At 49.3% G+C, this 21052-nt stretch overlaps 1 long non-coding RNA gene across 1 annotated transcript; it reads left to right on the top strand.

Moving 5' to 3' along the window:
• Positions 1-282: 282 nt before the first annotated feature.
• On the top strand, positions 283-19630 carry LOC141343120 (uncharacterized). The gene is made up of 4 exons (XR_012356715.1): positions 283-2404; positions 2763-2886; positions 18540-18667; positions 18792-19630. It is a non-coding gene; the product is annotated as an uncharacterized lncRNA (long non-coding RNA).
• The last annotated feature ends 1422 nt before the right edge of the window (positions 19631-21052 follow it).

The following is a 21052-nucleotide window of genomic DNA, read 5'->3' on the forward strand; positions in this document are numbered from 1 at the left end:
TTATCTGACAGGCCTTCATAAAAAAAGAAAAGAACTGTTCAAAAGATACTGTTCAAAAGATACTGACTTAAAGTTTTATTAAATTCACTGGAAATTATCATTGCTCCTCTCATCACATCTGAGCATTTCCCTATATTGCTGGTATTAATCAATCAAAAAGCTTAAAAATGTACACAAACAGTGACATAAACGCTGATCATTTGTCAGTTAGACTGACCAGCACGTGATTGGTCCAGCCATCCTCCTGTCAGACTAGCAGTGCTCTATGTAAACAAGCTAGCAAGAGTGTCTAAGGCTAGTCAGAGATTTTTTTAGATCTGAAGACGTGTCATCCTCCGATGAAAGCGACAGCGATGTCAAAGTTCCATTGGATGCAGAAACGGAGCATGAATTTGTCACCCCTGTGGAAGAGGATCACGACGATGATGATGAAAACGTTAAACAGCCTGTCACTGATGTTGGGGAAGTTAATAGGGTCATGTCTAGTTGTAAAGCAGTGTGTGTGGGAACAGTTAGCAGTGATCAAGATGACGAGTTAGCCAAAATATGTGCCTTTTGCTGTAAAGGTTGTAAACTCAACGATGGAGAGCCGTGCTTTCTGTCATGATGACAGACACACTTTCTCTTTGTGACTGCGTGGACGTGCAATGTTTTATTCAAATAAATATTTTGTAATAATTTGAGCTACAGCCTGGTTTAATAGCCTTTATAGGTAACACTTTATAATAACGTTCAGTTGTAAGTCATTCATAAGTGATTAGTTAAAGATGAAATAATAATTTACAAAACCTTCACAAATGCTTAATAAGTGATATGCTAACAATTTGTGTATGTTTTGTTAATTAGTTTAGTCAGTTACAAGTTCATTTACAATATAAACACATAGCACTAGTGTCTTTTGCATGAGCGATGGACCTAAGCCACATGATGGGATTAGCACAAGGGTTAACGTAATGCTAACAGCATGACTTCACAGGGAATTGAATGACTCGAGATGCACTGAATGGCCGGTCAGAAATCGCAATCGGCTGTTTTTTCGGCCAGCCTCATGTCTTGCCAATCCTTCTTGACATAGGCGCATGCAATCTGCTTGTTGAGTGTGAGTTAATATACTAAATATATACTATATATACGAAACTTTTCACCACCGCGTCTGGGTCACATCCACGAACACATTCAGGTGTTTTTTAGGAAACGCAGTTCAGATAACATTGCGATCACAAACGGTATTTAATTTTGTAAATTTACAAGAAATTAAAAGTTAGCAGTAACCTTGCCAGGGTGTGACAGTTTGTTATTCATTGTTTATTAATTAGTTTATTTTACCTGCAACAGGGCTCGACAATAAGGACTGCCAGATAGCCCGGGGCCAGCGTGCGAAATGCTCGGGACAGTAGACAGGATCGTCACTGGCCCAATCGGGCCAGTGCTGCCTTATCACTAAAGTTTAATTTGCCTGCGACTGTTTGTCAAATTCGTGCAAATACAGTCTTAGAATCGAGAAACAGCTTGTGTTTTTAAGCCTTTAAATGCTACCTTCTCTGTGATGTCGTGAACACCATATTGCTTTTCGGTTCTTCTTATCGGATTGGATGTTGTGAACACTGTTTTTTTTTCCGTAACCTGGTAACAACCAGTACAGCGAAGAGACGGCAACATGGCGGCGACATCAAATTATGAAGCTAAAAAGAAAACGTCTGTTTCTAACTCGCATTTGCGACTAAAAATTACTACGTGCGACTGTGAAAAAATATTTAGGAGCACCATGTGCGACTGACCCCATCAGCATATTTGTGTTTGCGCTCAGGGGAGCTTCAAATGTTTCTACGCGTTTTTGCAACGTAGAGTAATGTATCACAGACATATCTCATGAATCTTTTCATAAACAAAGTGTAGAGAGAGAGTAAATAAGAAACTGATTGTGCAGTAAGTTATAGAGAGCTCTGTTGATTATAATAGAGCTTTGTGATATCGCAAACTAAGATGAGTGACAGCTTTTAATAATTTTTGTGGGAGTTTGTAAATGAGGTACTGATTCAATACAACAGTTAAATAAACAAGAAGTTATTAAGTGACTTACATTGTCTGACTATATAGCATCTGCTAAATGACATAATGTAAAATAATTACACTGATATATTTTAAGATTTATTTTCAGCCAAAACAGCTCCATCATGCTCCTTTTTCAATATTTAAATTGTAGTGAACCACTAAACTTAAGCTGGAAACTTAGCTGGACCAAGACTAATTATTATTATTATTTTTTTTTATGATTCTTTGTCAACAGAATTGACCCATGTTCCTCCAGTGCCAAGTAAAGAAAGCCTGTTTGATATTTCAAGCTACGAATCTGAGGACACCATTCTTCTAAGTGATGACAGCCCTAACAGATGAAGCAGGAATTGTGAGTGTATGTCTGTGCCTTGGATATTATTTAGTAAGAATTTAGAAAAAATGTTTCTATAAAAATTAAAAACTGAACCAATCACTGGCCCTGTTCATGTCATTGGTGATCCATGCCTTTTCAAGTTTTTTTATTATTATATTTATCATATTTTAAACAGTTTGAAGAAAGTGTCTTGTTTTCTGACAATATCACACTGTCATTTGTGTTAATGCATGAAACTAAAGTGCAAAAGTTAAGTCAAGTTTGCCAAATTCATGTGTTGGAGATTTGATCTAGGTGCAGAATCACAATGTGACTATACAATCATGTTCACAGAATGTTTTCTGACATGGATATGGTTGTTTATTGTGCTCAGATGGTCAAAAAATTTCTGCAGACTAAACCTGGTGGGGATGGCATCATCAGAGAGTGCAACAAAACCAAATGCTTATCTGACAGCAACAGGAGAAAGGTGGTCAATAAATGACAGAAAAGCACAGGTAACTTGTATTTTAAGCAGTGTTGGGCAAGCTACTTGGAAAACGTAGTGAGCTAAGCTAACAGTTACTCTTCATTAAATGAAGCTTAACTACACTAAAGCTACAGCCTTGGGTAATGTAGCAAGCTAAGCTACAACAACATGGCAAAAGTAGTTTAATACATTTAAGCTATTTTTTTGTATTTCATTTTTCAATTGAACCAATATCATGCCAAACAATGCTTTTTCGGTAATCAATAAAATTGTCAGTCATACAGGCATAAAAGTTCAGTTTAATTGTTCATTTAACCACACTTCCTAAGCAATTTGGCAACAAAAATCAGTATCAGACAGGACTAGATTTATCTCATATTTTAGGGGTTGAATTTTTTTCTTGAAAAACATTTTTTCGAAAAACAATGGCACCTGTTTCTGAATATTGAAAACAGGGAAAACACAACATTTGTAAAAAAAAAAAAAAAAATTATACATATAATTGAATAACATAGCCTATATGGGTGTTCGTCAACTGATTGCATGCCATCAGAGTTTGCATTACAGTGTTGACAGCTTCGTAAAAAATAGGCTAATGGAAGCGCAGTAGTTCCCTTTCGGGAACTCCACACTGCGTCATCAACGCTCTGGGGAATGCCATTGGCGAACCCGCCTCTGAATCAGTCTGTAGCCAATAGAACGACGGGAGTGACGTCACCGGCGCGGTGACGTCAGCGACCAGGAAGTATATAAGCACGTGCGTTTCAAACCGGCTTCAGCTTTTTGTCATTCAGCGAAGCGCTCTATGTTGGTCTGTTTGTCTGGTTATTCATTGCTGTTTTTTGTGCCAGTTTGCACAGCTTTTGTTTGAGCAATGTCTGCCAAAAGGGGAAAGAAATTAGATATTTCTAAGGCGGTTCAGCAGCCACACAGAATGTGTGTTCCTCCTTGCCAGCGATTCATCGTTGGTGGGGACACACACAGGATGTGTGTGTTCTGCTTGGGAGCGGAGCATGCTCAGTCAGCCCTTGAGGGGGTTGGCTGTCCGCAGTGTGAACGTCTTCCACTGCGGGTGCTTCGTTCCCGGAGGGCTCTCTTCGAGGAGGGAGCCTTCACCAGCGTTCCTCGCGGGTCTGGCCCCGCTTCCGCCGAGGCGGAGCGGCTGCTGCACTCGTGGGGTTCGCAGCTCGATCTGTTGGAGGGTATGGAGACGGGTGATCCCCTATCTCCTTCCTCACCCAGCAGATCGGTTGATCTCCTCCTGGATGCGGAAGCCCGCACTGCGGTTTCTTCCCCCCGGGAGGAGGTCTCAACACTTCTCTTATCTTCCTCCGAGGAGGTTGATGTAGAGAGTGTTGATCTTCCTCAACCGCCTACGAAATCCCCACAATTTGAGGAGCTCCTGGAGGTGGTAACTCGTGCGGTAGCCAGACTCAACATTAGCTGGCCCGCCGAGCAAACCCATGAGCCGCCAGACAGCAAGTTAGATGAACGCTTTCTGCGGACACGCAAGCCACCTCCAGGGCGGAGCCTTCCGTTTTTCCCTGATCTCCACAGTGAGCTGTCGAGATCATGGGAGAAACCATTCTCGGCCCGTGTTTTCACCCCCTCCTCCGGTTACTACGGTAACGTGGGAGGGGTCGAGGAGCACGGGTACAAGATGATGCCAGCAGTTGAACAGACGCTCGCGAGCTATCTGTCTCCTGCAGCGGCATCATCTTTGAAGGCTCCGACCTTGCCCACCAAGCCTCTTAAACTAACATCTAGCTTGTTGGGCAAGGGGTACGCGGCAGCGGGTCAGGCTGGGTCATGTCTGCACACTATGTCTGTGTTGCAGGCATACCAGGCCGACCTGCTCAAGGATTTAGACGACGGCAGGGAGGTGAATGTGTCAGAATTGCGGCGTACAGCAGATCTCGCTCTCCGCGCCACTAAGGAGACCGCCCGTGCTATTGGGCGGTCTATGGCAGCCCTTGTGGTCGCGGAGAGGCACCTCTGGTTGTCCCTGTCCGATATGAAGGAAAAGGACAGGGCCCTCCTGCTGGACGCCCCAATTCAGTCTCCTGGCCTGTTTGGCGACTCAGTCGATGCGGTCGTCAGCAGGTACCAGGAGGCTCGCAGACAAACTGCAGCCTTTCAGCAGTACCTCCCTCGCCGTGTCTTTTCCTCTGGGGCTGCTGGACGGGAGCAGCCCCAGCCGCGTACCAGCTCCTCACGCCGCGAGGCGCAGAAAGCGAGCGTTGCTACCCGCACCCCTCCCAGACCAAGGGGACGGGGTAAGCAGCGCTCCAAGTCGGGGGCCTCCAAGACTAGGCCCGACCTGAGGGTCGTGCTTCAGTCGAAGAGGTCCTCGGCTAAGCGGCCCTGACTGTTGTGGCTCAGGGCCGTTGAGGGCAGCCCCTCTCGGGGGGAAATGGGGTCCACCACATCATATGGTGCCCATTTCTCCTCGGGGCCCTCAGGAGACCAGTCAGCTAACCCTGCCAGTGTTTCAGGGCGCGACAGTCTCGCACAGACCTCTGCTGGTGGTCCCGCCCGGCAACGTAGCGGACCCAGTAAGTTTGTCACCCCCACGGGGGTCCTCAGAGCAGTTAATTCAGGTGTCGCCTGCCAGTCAGCTGTTACAGGCCACCGAATTAATTCCTCAAAATTTACCAGAAACCAGCCTCGAGAGGCTGGTTCCCTTAGTACACTTTCTGGCAGCGTGGAAACTACTGCCGAATGTGTCTCCATGGGTCCTGCGTACTGTAGAAAGAGGGTATCAAATTCAGTTCGGTGCCCCGGCGCCGCCCTTCAACGGGGTATTTCCTACTACGGTAGGCCCCGAGCAGGTTCTGGTAATGGAACAAGAAGTAGATTCTCTTCTGAGGAAGGAGGCCATCGAGGTGGTCCCTCCTCAGTTCAGAGAATCCGGGTTCTACAGCCGGTACTTCATTGTTCCCAAGAAGGATGGAGGGCTGCGGCCCATCTTAGATCTCAGACAGCTGAACCGCTCAGTCAGAAAACTGAAGTTCAGTATGTTAACTGTCAAACAGGTCGTGTCTCAAATCAGGTCCGAGGACTGGTTTGTCACGATAGATCTCAAAGATGCGTACTTTCACGTCTCCATCCTTCCTCAGCACAGGAAGTTTCTCAGGTTCGCTTTCAGGGGCAAAGCTTACCAATACAGAGTTCTTCCTTTCGGCCTAGCACTCTCACCCCGAACGTTCACAAAGTGTATGGATGCTGCTCTGGCTCCTCTGCGACTCCAGGGCATCCGTATACTCAACTACATAGACGACTGGCTGATCCTAGCCAGCTCAGAACAGTTAGCAGTCCAGCATCGAGATGCTGTTCTCGCTCACATGGAAGCTTTGGGGTTGAGACTCAACACCAAGAAAAGTGTGCTGTCTCCTTTACAGAGAACCACTTATCTAGGTGTCGTATGGGATTCGACCACGATGCAGGCACAAATGTCTCCTGCTCGGATCGAGTCGATCCTTACTGCAGTAAATGCGGTCAAGCTAGGCCTGTCACCCACTGTCAAACAGTTTCAAGTACTGTTAGGTCTTATGGCAGCAGCAGCCAACGTAATACCTTTTGGCCTGCTGCACATGAGGCCGCTACAGTGGTGGCTCAAGACCAAGGGTTTTTCCCCGAGGGGAAATCCTTTCCGCAAGATCAAGGTCACGCGGCGATGCCTTCGTGCCTTGAACATGTGGAAGAAACCTTGGTTTCTGTCTCAGGGCCCGGTTCTGGGAGCACCGTGTCGCCGCGTCACGCTAGCGACGGATGCATCCCTCTCCGGGTGGGGAGCGGTCATGAGTGGCCGCTCGGCCTCCGGCCTGTGGACCAGTCAGCACCTCTCATGGCACATAAATTGCCTGGAGATGTTGGCGGTCTTCAAGGCTTTGAGGCACTTCCTCCCAGACCTGAGAAACCGCCATGTGTTGGTCCGCACCGACAACACAGCGGTGGTTTATTATATCAACCACCAAGGAGGTGTGCGGTCACGCCCCTTATGCAAGCTGGCGTCCCATATCCTTCTGTGGTCCCAGGAGAAACTCCTCTCTCTGAGTGCAGTTCACATTCCTGGACATCTCAACGTGGGGGCAGACGTCCTGTCGAGGCAGGGGCAAGTAAAGCCCGGGGAATGGATGCTTCACCCGCAGGTGGTGAAGCAGATATGGAGAGTGTTTGGCCAGGCTCAGGTGGACCTCTTTGCGACTCAAGAGACTTCGCAGTGTCCCCTCTGGTACTCTCTAGTGCCTCCAGCTCCACTTGGGCTGGACGCCATGGTACAGACGTGGCCGAGGCTCCGTCTGTACGCCTTTCCCCCGTTCGCTCTGCTCCCGGGAGTTCTAGAAAGAGTACGCCGGTACGGAGTCAGTCTACTATTAGTAGCCCCATACTGGCCGACCCGAGTATGGTTCTCGGACATCATAGCCCTCCTAGACGGCTCTCCTTGGGAGATTCCGTTCAGGAGGGACCTTCTTTCTCAGGCTGGGGGCGCAATTTGCCACCCCCACCCAGAGAAGTGGAAACTATGGGTGTGGCCCCTGAGGGGGCGCTTCTCATAAGTGAGGGTCTCTCAACTGAGGTTGCGGAGACCATCCTTCACTCTAGAGCTCCCTCTACAAGGAAACTTTATGACCTGAAGTGGAAACTCTTTACTTCATGGTGTAGAGAGCGACACGCTGACCCAGTCCACTGCCCAGTTGGTACAGTGCTGGAGTTCCTGCAGTCTCGCTTCTCCACCGGGATAGCCCACTCCACCCTGAAGGTTTACGTGGCGGCTTTATCGGCCTTCCACGCCCCTCTCGGTGGCCTGTCTTTGGGTAGGAACCCCCTGGTCATACGGTTCCTTCGCGGTGCACTCAGGTTGAGGCCTCGGGTGAACCCCAGAATCCCCACGTGGGATCTCGCTGTGGTGCTTGAAGCCCTCTGTAGGCCTCCATTCGAGCCCTTAGAGGAGATTTCAGACCGTTTCCTTACTATTAAGACGGCGCTGCTGTTGGCTCTTACTTCTCTGAGGAGAGTAGGAGACCTTCAGGCCCTTTCAGTGGCCCCTTCTTACATTGACTTTGCGCCCGGTTTGGCCAAAGCATTCCTCTACCCTAGACCCGGGTACGTACCGAAGGTACCGACAGCAGTACCACAGCCAGTCACCCTGCAGGCCTTTTACCCTCCTCCATTCGTGGAGAGCGACCATCGGAAGTATAATTGTATGTGTCCAGTGCGAGCATTGGACACATACGTCCACAGAGCTGCCCTGTGGCGAAAATCAGAGCAACTATTGGTCTGCTACGGTCCCCCTAAGAGGGGGCTCCCTGCAACTAAACCCACTATCAGTAGATGGATCGTAGATGCCATAACTACAGCTTATGAGTCCTCTGGCCTCCCATCACCGATGGGCGTCAAGGCTCACTCTACCCGAGGCATGGCGGCCTCGAAAGCTCTGATGGCAGGTGTCCCTATCCAGGACATCTGCAGTGCGGCGGGTTGGTCTACACCTTTGACCTTCGTTAGGTTCTACGAGCTAGACCTACGAGCCACTCCAGGCTCCTCTGTCCTAGCTGACAGGAGTTATACCTCGTGAGCCTGAGGGCCGAGGTAGAAGTTCCCTCTTCGCTGGGTACCCCCCAGGCAGAGATGTAATTTCGCTCGCGTCCTGGCAGTTTCCCAGGCGGAGCCCATGCCAGTGCCCTGGCCACAAGTTTCCAGGCACTACTTGTGTCCCTCTTGTCCGGGTGCGCCCCGACAAAGGACTATTGTCTCCTCGTGTGCCCGAGGGCCGAGGACGACTCCTTCCTCTCGGTCTGGTTGGTCACCAGACAGAGGCCTCCACCTCGTGTGCCCGAGGGCCGAGGTGTTCTTGCATTCCCTCTTCGCTGGGCACGTCCCAGGCAGAGATGTAATTCTACTCGCGTCCTGGCAGTTTTCCAGGCGGAGCCATTTCTGTGCTCTGGCCAGAAGTTTCCAGGCACCACTTGGGTCCCTCTTGATCCGGGTAAGCCCCGACAAAGGACCATCCTTTCTCCTCGTGTGCTCGAGGGCCGAGGAGAACCCCCTATCTGGCTGGTGACCAGACTGGGGTGTATGACCAAAATCTCGTGAGCCCGAGGGCCGAGGTTTATCCCTCTTCGCTGGGTACGTCCCAGGCAGAGATATAATACCGCTTGCGTCCTGGCAGTTTTCCAGGCGAAGCAACCTGGTGTTCCGGTACCCCCAGACACCTCTTGTCCCTCTACGTCTGGCTGGTCCCCAGACAGAGGTGGACTCCTTTCCTCGTGTGCCCGAGGGCCGAGGCGGATCAAATCCCTCTTCGCTGGGAGTTTCCCAGGCAGAGATGTAATACTGCTTGCGTCCTGGCAGTTTTCCAGGCGGAGCCAATCCAGTCCCTCCTGTGCTGGCTGTTCCCCAGACGGAGTTTGGACTATTTCCTCGTGTGCCTGAGGGCCGAGGTTCTCATCTCTCTTCCTCTTCGCTGGGTGCGTCCCAGGCAGAGATGTCATCACACTCACGTCCTGGCAGTTTCCAGGCGGAGTTCTTCTGGTCCCTCTTTGCTGGTTTCCCCAGACTGAGCGACCACTTTCCTCGTGAGCCCGAGGGCCGAGGTATATACCATCTCCCTCTTGCTCTGGCATTTATTCCGGACAGAGGTGTAATATTTCTCGCGTCCTGGCAGTTTCCCAGGCGGAGAACCATCAGTGCCCCTCAGGTAAGTATCTTCTGGCACTGCCCTCTCGTTCTGGGCTGGTCCCCCAGACAGAGGGATATTGTCTCTCTTGTCCTGGTAACCCCAGGCAGAGAGCTCTTCCTGGCCTGATCCACCAGAAGCAACGCTTTCCTTTTTCCTTTCCCAGACAAACACCACTGGGCAGGAACTTGGAATTATGGATAGTTGGTATATCGTTCCCCAGAGCGTTGATGACGCAGTGTGGAGTTCCCGAAAGGGAACGTCCCAGGTTACGTATGTAACCCTGGTTCCCTGAGGGAACGAGACACTGCGTCTCTGACCATAATTCCCGCATTTCTGCCGCGCTTCGCTTCATTCCTGGAAGCTGAAGCCGGTTTGAAACGCACGTGCTTATATACTTCCTGGTCGCTGACGTCACCGCGCCGGTGACGTCACTCCCGTCGTTCTATTGGCTACAGACTGATTCAGAGGCGGGTTCGCCAATGGCATTCCCCAGAGCGTTGATGACGCAGTGTCTCGTTCCCTCAGGGAACCAGGGTTACATACGTAACCTGGGACGTTTTGCTGTATAGCTACTAAAATATAACGGTTACAGACCGCACAAACACAACACTTTAATTTACTGCCATTTTTGAACAAAGATATTGATGTCATGAATACAGGAGTCAGATTATTTTTTATTGTCAGAATCTAAACAAATAAAAAAAATAAAACAAACATTTGCAGTCAAGACTGTGAATAAATAACAAGTGCCGAATGCAAGCCAGATTTAGCCCAGACCCATACTATCTGGGAAGTTAAGCTAAATTCTATTGTAAATTTGTTAACTGACAGTAATAATATTTAACCGAATCAGGCACCTATTTTCGTTTGCTGAAGGTTTAAAAAACACGCTAACTTAAGAGGAATAATTAAACCGACAGGTCACGGCGGCAGGCGGCTATAAAGTCACATTTTATTACATTCTGAAATTAACAGGCATACAGCATAATGTTATAATGTTCCGACATTATAGTTTCCCTCCCTAAACAACAAATCCTTTAACTTTAACCATATTCAGAACAGAACAAGGATGAAATAAATAAATAAATAAATAGAACTGCCTAAACAACCCAAAACAAATTTAAAGCTAAACTGAGCGTAAAGTCGGGATTACATAGACTACCTCTCTCACCACAAATCGTCTCAGGTTACGTATGTAACCCTGGTTCCCTGAGGGAACGAGACACTGCGTCATCAACGCTTTGGGGAATGCCATTGGCGAACCCGGCTCTGAATCAGTCTGCAACCAATAGGATGACGGGAGTGACGTCACCAACGTGATGACGTCATACGACCAGGAAGTATATAAGCATGTGCGTTTTAAACCGGCTTCAGCTTCCAGGAATGAAGCGATGCGCGGTAGGAATGCGGGAATTATGGCCCATGACGCAGTGTCTCGTTCCCTCAGGGAACCAGGGTTACATACGTAACCTGAGACGTTCCCTTTCGGGAACTCTACACTGCGTCATCAACGCTTTGGGGAATGATATGCCCACGTCTCCAGAATTCCAAATTCCTACCCAGTGGTGTTTGTCTGGGAAGAAAAAGGGAAGCGCTGTTTCTGGTGGATCAAGCCAGGAAAGCTCTCTGCCTGGGGTTACCAGGGCAAGAGAGGCGATACACCTCTGTCCGGGGGACCAGCCCGGAATCAGAGGGCAGTGCTCGTTGATACTTACCTGCAGAAGCACTGACGGTTCTCCGCCTGGGAAACTGCCAGGACAGGAGAAGTATTACACCTCCGTCCGGGGATAGTGCCGGAGCGAGAGGGAAGTGGCATATACCTCGGCCCTCGGGCTCGCGAGGAAAGTGGTCGCTCTGTCTGGGAACACCAGCAAAAGAGGGACCAGAAGAACTCCGCCTGGAAAACTGCCAGGATGTGAGTGGGATGACATCTCTGCCTGGGGAGCACCCAGCGCGAGAGGGAACATAACAAGTACCTCGGCCCTCAGGCACTCGAGGAGAGTAGTCCAAACTCTGTCTGGGGAACAGCCAGCACAAGAGGGACTGAATTAGCTCCGCCTGGAAAACTGCCAGGTCGCGAGCGGGATTACATCTCTGCCTGGGAGTACCCAGCGAAGAGGGATATGATCCGCCTCGGCCCTCGGGCTCACGAGGAGATTGTCTACCTCAGTCTGGGGACCAGCCAGACGTAGAGGGACAGGTAGCGTCTGGGGAGTAAGCCAGAACGCTAGGTTGCTTCGCCTGGGAAGAGTGCCAGGACGCAAGCGGGATTACATCTCTGCCTGGGACGTACCCAGCGAAGAGGGATGAATAAACCTCGGCTCTTGAGCCCACGAGGTTAGGTCATACACCCTAGTCTGGTCACCAGCCAGAGAGGGGTCCTCCTTGGCCCTCGAGCACACAAGGAGAGGGCAATCCTTTGTCAGGGCGCACCCGGATCAAGAGGGATGCAATTAGTGCCTGGAAACTCTGGCCAGAGCACGGGAACTAGCTCCGCCTGGAAACAGCCAGGACGCGAGTGGAATTACATCTCTGCCTGGGGAGTGCCCAGCGCAAGAGGAATCATAGCAGGAACCTCGGCCCTCAGGCGCTCGAGGAAAGTAGTCCAAACTCTGTCTGGGGAACAGCCAGCACGAGAGGGACTGAATTAGCTCCGCCTGGAAAACTGCCAGGACGCGAGTGGGATTACATCTCTGCCTGGGAGTACCCAGCGAAGAGGGATATGATCTGCCTCGGCCCTCGGGCTCACGAGGAGAGTGTCTACCTCAGTCTGGGGACCAGCCAGACGTAGAGGGACAGGTAGTGCCTGGGGAGTATGCCAGGACGCTCGGTTGCTTCGCCTGGGAAATTTGCCAGGACGCAAGCGGAATAACATCTCTGCCTGGGGAGCACCCAGCGAAGAGGGAGAGTTATACACCTCGGCCCTCAGGCCCCGAGGTGATAGGCCTCCGTCTGGTGACCAGCCAGACTAAGAAGCATCCTCGGCCCTCAGGCACACGAGGAAGGGTCATCCCTTTGTCGGGGCGCACCCGGACAACAGGGACCCGAGTAGTGTCTGGAAACTCTGGCCAGGACACTAAATTAACTCCGCCTGGAAAAACTGCCAGGACGCGAGTGGAATTACATCTCTGCCTGGGGAGCACCCAGCGCAAGAGGGAACATCTACCTCGGCCCTCGGGCTCACGAGGGATAGCGCCTTCGCTGTCAACTCAGGACAGACAAGCTCGTAGCTCTTAGGTCAAGTTGATAAAACTTCACAAAGGTCAAAGGGGTGGACCAACCCGCCGCACTGCAGATGTCCTGAATGGGGACACCTGCTAGCAGAGCTTTGGAGGCAGCCATGCCTCGAGTAGAGTGAGCCTTGACGCCCATCGGTGATGGGAGGCCAGAGGACTCATAAGCAGTAGTTATTGCATCTACAATCCATCTACTGATAGTATGCTTAGTTGCCGGGAGCCCCCTCTTAGGGGGACCGTAACAAACTAGCAATTGCTCTGACTTTCGCCACAGGGCAGCTCTGTGGACGTATGTGTCCAGTGCTCGCACTGGACACATGCAGTTATACTTCCGATGGTCGTTCTCCACGAATGGAGGAGGATAAAAGGCCTGTAGGGTGACTGGCTGTGGTACTGCTGTTGGGACCTTCGGTACGTACCCTGGTCTAGGGTAGAGGAACGCTTTAGCCAACCCGGGCGCAAAGTCGATATATGAAGGGGCCACTGAGAGGGCCTGAAGGTCTCCTACTCTCCTCAGAGAAGTAAGAGCCAACAGCAGCGCCGTCTTAATTGTAAGGAAGCGATCTGAAATCTCCTCAATGGGCTCAAATGGAGGCCGAGAGAGGGCTTCAAGGACCACAGCGAGATCCCAAGAAGGAGTTCTGGGTACCACCCGAGGCCTTATCCTGAGTGCACCACGAAGGAAACGTATGACCAAGGGGTTCTTGCCCACTGACACGCCACCAAGAGGGGTGTGGAAGGCCGATAATGCCGCCACGTAAACCTTCAGGGTGGAGTGGGCTAGCCCTATGGAGAGGCGAGACTGCAAAAACTCCAGCACTGTACCAATCGGGCAGTGAACTGGGTCTGCGTGTCGCTCTTCACACCATGAAGTGAAAACCTTCCACTTAAGGCCATAAAGTTTCCTTGTAGAGGGAGCTCTAGAGTGAAGGATGGTCTCCACAACCTCGGCTGGGAGACCACTGTCTATGAGGTGTGCCCCCTCAGAGGCCACACCCATAGTTTCCACTTCTCTGGGTGGGGGTGGCAAATTGCGCCCCCAGCCTGAGAAAGAAGGTCCTTCCTGACCGGAATCTCCCACGGAGAGCCGTCGAGGAGGGAAATGATGTCCGAGAACCATACTCGGGCCGGCCAGTACGGGGCTACTAGTAGTAGACTGACTCCGTACCGGCGCACTCTTTCTAGAACTCCTGGGAGCAGAGCGATCGGGGGGAAAGCGTACAGACGAAGCCTCGGCCAGGTCTGTACCATAGCGTCCAGCCCCAGCGGAGCTGGAGGCGTTAGAGAGTACCAAAGGGGACATTGCAAAGTCTCCTGAGTCGCAAAGAGGTCCACTTGAGCTTGGCCAAACACTCTCCATATCTGCTTCACCACCTCGGGGTGAAGTTTCCACTCCCCGGGCCTCGGCCCCTGCCTCGACAGGATGTCTGCTCCAATGTTCAGATGCCCAGGGATATGAACTGCACTCAATGAGAGGAGTTTCCCTTGGGACCACAGGAGGATATGGTACGCCAGCTTGAATAAGGGGCGTGAACGCACACCTCCTTGGTGGTTGATGTAATATACTACCGCCGTGTTGTCAGTGCGAACTAACACATGACGGTTTCTCAGGTCTGGGAGGAAATGCCTCAAGGCCTTGAACACTGCTAACATCTCTAGGCAATTGATGTGCCACAAGAGATGGTGACCGGTCCATAGGCCGGAGGCCGAGCGGCCACTCATGACCACTCCCCACCCGGTGAGGGATGCATCCGTCTCTAGCGTGACGCGGCGACAAGGAGCTCCCAAGACCGGGCCCTGAGATAGGAACCAAGGTTTCTTCCACATGTCTAAGGCACGAAGGCAACGCCGCGTGACCTTGATCTTGCGGAATGGATTTCCCCTCGGGGAGAATCCCTTGGTCTTGAGCCACCACTGTAGTGGCCTCATATGCAGCAGGCCAAAAGGTATTATGTTGGCCGCAGCTGCCATGAGACCTAACAGTACTTGGAACTGTTTGACAGTGAGTGACAGGCCTAGCTTGACCGCATTGACTGCAGTAAGGATCGACTCGATCCGAGCAGGAGACATTTGTGCCTGCATTGTGGTCGAATCCCATGCCACACCTAGATAAGTGGTTCTCTGTAAAGGAGACAGCACACTTTTCTTGGCGTTGAGCCTCAACCCCAGCTTTTTCATATGAGCGAGAACAACATCTCGATGCTGAGCCGCTAACTGTTCTGAGCTGGCTAGGATAAGCCAGTCGTCTATGTAGTTGAGTATGCGGATGCCCTGGAGTCGCAACGGAGCCAGCGCAGCATCCACACACTTCGTGAAAGTGCGGGGTGAGAGTGCTAGGCCGAAAGGAAGAACTCGATATTGGTAAGCTTCGCCCCTGAAAGCGAACCTGAGAAACTTCCTGTGCTGAGGAAGGATGGAGATATGAAAATATGCATCTTTGAGATCTATCGTTACAAACCAGTCCTCGGACCTGATTTGAGACACGACCTGCTTGACAGTAAGCATTCTGAACTTCAGCTTCATAACTGAGCGGTTCAGTAGCCTGAGATCTAAGATGGGCCTCAGCCCTCCATCCTTCTTGGGAACAATGAAGTACTGGCTGTAAAACCCGGATTCTCTGTGCTGAGGAGGGACCACCTCGATGGCTCCCTTCCTTAGAAGAGAATTTACTTCTTGTTCCATCACCAGAACCTGCTCTGGGCCTACCAGGGTAGGAAATACTTCGCTGAACTGAGGCGGAGGAGCGCCGAACTGGATTTGATAACCTTTCTCTACCGTACGGAGAACCCATGAAGATACATTTGGCAGTAGTTTCCACGCTGCTAGAAAATGTACTAAGGGAACCAGCCTCTCGAGACTGGCCTCTGGTAGAGTTTGAGGAACTAATTCGGTGGCCTGTAACAGCTGACTGACAAGCGTCACCTGAACTAATTGCTCTGAGGACCCCCGTAGGGGTGACAAACTTGCTGAGTCCGCTACGAGATCGGGCGGAAACCCCAGCAGAGGTTTGCGGGAGACTGCCGCGCCCTGAAACACTGGCAGGGTTAGCTGACTGGTCTCCTGAGGGCCCCGAGGGAGAGTGGGTACCATAAAGTGTGGAAGACCCGCTTCTCCCCCGAGAGGGGCTGCCCTCAATGGCCCTGAGACATAAAAGTCAGGGCCGCTTAGCCGAGGACCTCTTCGACTGCAGGACGACCCTCAGGTCCGGCCTGGCCTTAGAGGCCCTCGACTTGGAGCGTGACTTGCCCTGCCCCCTGGATCTATCTGGCGGGGCACGAGCGGGCACGAGCGGCCACGCTAGCTTTTTGGGTCTGGCGGTGTGAGGAGCTGGTACGCGGCTGGGGCTGCTCCCGTCCGGCAGCCCCAGAATAGACACGGCGAGGGAGGTGTTGTTGGAAGGCCGCACTTTGTTTGCGGGCCTCCTGGTACCTGCTGACGATGGCCTCGACCGAGTCGCCAAACAGACCAGGAGACTTGAGTGGGGCGTCCAGCAGAAGGGCCCTGTCCTTCTCCTTCATGTCGGACAGGGACAACCATAGGTGTCTCTCCGCGACCACCAGGGCTGCCATAGACCGCCCAACAGCGCGGGCGGTCTCCTTGGTGGCGCGGAGAGCTAGATCTGCTGTTCGCCTCAACTCAGACACATTGACCTCCCTGCCTTCGTCTAGGTCTTTAAGCAGGTAAGCCTGGTACGCCTGCAACACAGACATTGTGTGCAAGCATGAACCGGCCTGACCTGCTGCCGCGTACCCCTTGCCCAGCAAGCTGGATGTTAGTTTTAATGGCTTGGTGGGCAAGGTTGGAGCCTTCAAAGATGATGCCGCTGCGGGCGACAGATAGCTCGCAAGCGTCTGCTCAACCCTGGGCATCATCTTACCAGACAAACAGACCAACATAGAGCGCTTCGCTGAATGACAAAAGCTGAAGCCGGTTTGAAACGCACATGCTTATATACTTCCTGGTCGTATGACGTCATCACGTTGGTGACGTCACTCCCGTCATCCTATTCGTTGCAGACTGATTCAGAGCCGGGTTCGCCAATGGCATTCCCCAAAGCGTTGATGACGCAGTGTAGAGTTCCCGAAAGGGAAACAAATGTTTCCATATCTGCAATGTATTTGAAGCTAAATTATGCATTGTGTAAGCGTTGTATTTCATGCACGTTGACGGAAAATATCATAATGAGCAAAAATGTGCCACGGGACAGGCTGAACTACACGTAATACACACTATTTAAATTGACTAGTGTTACTTTTGGGTGGCTGTGTTTTATTTCTCAAATGAACAGGTTGCAATAGTATGCGCGTAAGACATCGGCGCGATCAAACAGCTGAATAGCATATTGTCTACTTTTGGTCATAGTAAAGGCATAATTCGATACTGCAAAGTGCAAAGCAGTAATATAATTTGTTTAGACTATTAGAACATGGTTTCATTCTTATTTCGCTATGGAGCCTGATTTTGTTGTTGTGGTGAAAAAAACAGCTAAAACCAGCCTAGGCTGGTTGGTCTTAGCTGGTCAGGCTGGAAAACCACCAGCTAAAACCAGCATGACCAGCCTGGCCAGGCTGGGAGACCAGCTAAAACCAGCTACTTCCAGCTTAAACCAGTTTAAACCAGCTAATACCAGCCAACCAGCCTAGGCTGGTTTTAGCTGTTTTTTTCAGCAGGGGTTGTTGTTGTTGTTTTGTTGCTAAGAACGAACCGAAACTATTTGCCTTTCGCCATTAATTTGACAACCCACACCCACCCACTCCCCATCTCATACTTCTCAGCTTGAGATCTTCCCAGAGCCTGCTTCAAAGATTAAAATCAAGGCGCCCACCACTAGTTCAAATACTTCATTTTTTTCTCAATACTTCTCCTTTCCTCGAATGCAAAAAAAAAAAACATTAGACTTTATAATACAGTGTTGTATTATAAATACAGATAACATGTACTTTTTCAATCAGCAGTTCTTTATTTACCTTTAGTCTGCAAACAAGCTGAGATGCTTCAAACTGCGCGCCGCACTTCATTCACGAGAGAGGCGGGAGGAAAAATGAGGTTTGACTGACAGTTTGAGGAGCCAATGGTGTCACAAGGTTTAGTGGTGGTGGTGGCGTCGCTTACTGACCTAGGATCAGTGATCAGTAGCAGTTATATTTCCGATTTGAGTTTAAAGCAAAGAAAAAAAATATAGCTTTTAGCTTTTGTTTTGACGCTAACGCGCTACTTGATCAAAAAAAGAGCTTAACTACTGAAAAGCTATTTGATTCAGAAACCAGCGACGGTACCACCACGCTACTGAGAAATGTAGTTAAACTAGTAGCGTCACTACTTGTAGCGACGCTACTGCCCAACACTGATTTTAAGTATTCTTTATTATAGTGGTCATGATTTCCTGTAGCAAATATCTGTGGTGATTTAAAGTTTTATCGATTATTCATTGTAGAGATAATACATTTGCACTTTTTACAAATTTGCTTTGTTTTTTTCTGCTGGTGGGTTTTACAGATCGAGCTGGATTTTACTTGTCTTTTTGGTGAAAAGACAGCAGCTAAGTTTTTAGAGAGGTGACCAACTACATTTATGCAGAAAGTAATTTGGCAGAGCAAGGGGCCTGACTCCTCTCAAGAACTTCATGATCTGATACATTGTGCAGAATCAGCTTTGGACACTGAACCAGATGATGACGGTAAGCTGGTTTTTCACAAGTTAATAACATAATTATGTACCTTTTTTACCCCCCCCCCCCCCCCCCCCCATCATCATGTCTCTTAGGATGGGGCAGCGGTCTGGCTTCGATTCTTCTTTTACTTCACCTAATTCCACCATCAGCACAAGGTCGCAAGAGAAATGGGAAAATGCCGGCATCTCATGCTGAGAAATACATTGTGATCTTCAAAAAGGTAAATTTGTAATTTTCTGTATGACCTGTCTGCTTCAACTGCAACCCAGTTGTATTCATTGTAAAACTAATGTAGAAACAAGCAAATGGAATGTTGTTAAGGATTGTCTTTGTTTTATTTTTAGGCAGGGACTAACATACAGGAACATCTTGACTCGATTAAAGAGAGCACCCAGCCCTACCTGTTTGCTGTCGGGACAAAGTAAAGCAGCACTCATGGATACTACATCATCCTCAACTAAAAGCTATACCATGCAAGTCAGTGAGTGGTCTTGCTGCCTTTGATGAACTGTTTAAATCCCACTTTGTGTTTGGTGCCTTGTACAATATGGTGCTTCACAGAATCTATACCTTTATACAAACAACCATTTTTGAGATTGACATTGGCAAAGTGAAAGAGAGTCCAAAAACATTACTCTGACACTTGCAAAAAACATGGGAAACCTTCAATCATGACAGAATATTCCTTGCACCAGGAAAGACTGTTTCTCTATGTGACATAGGCGAAAAATTACGAATTGCATCCAAGTTGAATATTCCTCCTCAAACAGATGTTCTCTTAGTTAAATGGGTGAAGTTTAATTGAACTGAATAGCATTCTGGTTTAATTATTTGTGAAGAAGTAGACATTGATTTGTCAGTGTTTTATAAAATCAAAGATGTTAGAAATGAATTTGTGGTACTGGTTGCATCAAAACTGTTTGCTTTGTCTTTATGCCTATAGAATTGAACCAAGACAATGTGAATACTTGAAAGTGTTCAGTGTCACTGAACTAATTTATTACAAACCTTTTGGTATGCAAATGTCTTAAAGGTCTGATAATTTCTTTTGGTTTGTTTTACCTTACTGCAGTCTTGTTAAAACTTAGCTGTCAATGCAGGTTTTATTTCAAAATTGATGTTTTTATATTTTATCTGTGTAATTTTATGACAAGTCGAACTGTACATGTTTTAAAGTAGCCACTTTGCCCATTTTGTAAATAAACATTTAAATGTTTACAACTGCGTAAAGTTTTTTGCAATATTTAAATGTATTTTTTTATATTTTGCACTGAATAAGAACACCATGAATAACACTTAACAGAGTAATCTAAATAAAAAAATAACACCAGAGGTGTCAAGTGCCCCATAGTGTTAAACTTATACTACAATAACAAGTGTAAACAAATACTCTCTCAGTGTTACTTTTTAACTCTTTCTGGTGCTTTATTAACACTATAAGTTCTACACTACAGTCAGTGTTATTTTTACTCTCGATAGAATGGGACCATATGTGCTCCAAAGAAGTGTTAAAATTAACTCTTTAAGTGTTATGTTGACACTGCTAATTTTACTGTGTAGTGGAGGGTAAACATTTGAGTGATTGACATTTCAATTATTTATAAGTGATCAATAATATATTTGTCACACCCCCGGACTTTCTTGTTGGTTTCTCCCATTCTCCCCCGCTGTTCTGAGTGTTTTTGGTTTCGCCGTCATTGTCTGCACCTGTGGTTGTAATTAGTCTGTCTATTTAAGGTGTGTTTTTTCCCCTGTACTCTTGTCGGTCTTTAATGTTATATGGATGTTTTCCCCTGGTGTTCCTGTGTCTGCCTGTATTCTGTTGGATTTATTAAATATACGTCTTTTATTTACGTCGTCGTTCGTGTGTTCCTGCCTGCATCGTGACAGAAAGACCGACCGAAACAGTTTTTTTTTTGCGTATTCCACCCCGTTTTGTTTATCATTCAGTTTTTCAGTCTTTTTGTTTCCGTAGTGTTTTCCCCCATGGATTCCTTCCTCCGTCCTGAACTCATCCTCCTCCGGCTGAAGCAGGGGGATTTACCGCTCGAGGGATACACGTTGATGTTCCAGCTCGTAGCTAACAGCACCAGCTACCCGGACGACGCGCTCTGTACGTTCTATGATGCTAGCCTCAAAGCGTCGTGCAGAGCGCCGTCGTCCGAGGATGGCCCTCGAGCGGATTTCGCCGCATTTGTGGAGTGGACACTGGCGAGAAACAGACCCGCGTTCCCCGCCTGTTCCAAGGAGCATCTCGCCAGTGCCACTCCGGACCCAGAGCCCAGCCAGCCACCCCGACCCGCGGATTATGAGCCCTTTATAGACGGAAAGCCCGAGCCCGGAGCGACAGCAGTATGGAGTGCCGACGGGGTCAAAACTGCTGATCAGGTGCGTGAGCCGGCCATTACATCCGCGACGGTGGAGTGCTTCGTGGAGCAAGAGAGGGCTGTAGAGAGCCCCGTCCACTGCACCGCCACTGGGGGTGAGCAAGAGCACAACTCTGGGAACTTAATTGACTGTCTCACGGAAATACCCATCTGCCTGGATTTCCCTCCCACCCTCCCTCTTCTGCCTAAGCCTGAATCTCCGCTGGTTCCGCCCAGCC

The sequence above is a fragment of the Garra rufa genome, chromosome 9, assembly GCF_049309525.1.
Source record: "Garra rufa chromosome 9, GarRuf1.0, whole genome shotgun sequence".
In the NCBI taxonomy this organism is placed as follows: domain Eukaryota; kingdom Metazoa; phylum Chordata; class Actinopteri; order Cypriniformes; family Cyprinidae; genus Garra; species Garra rufa.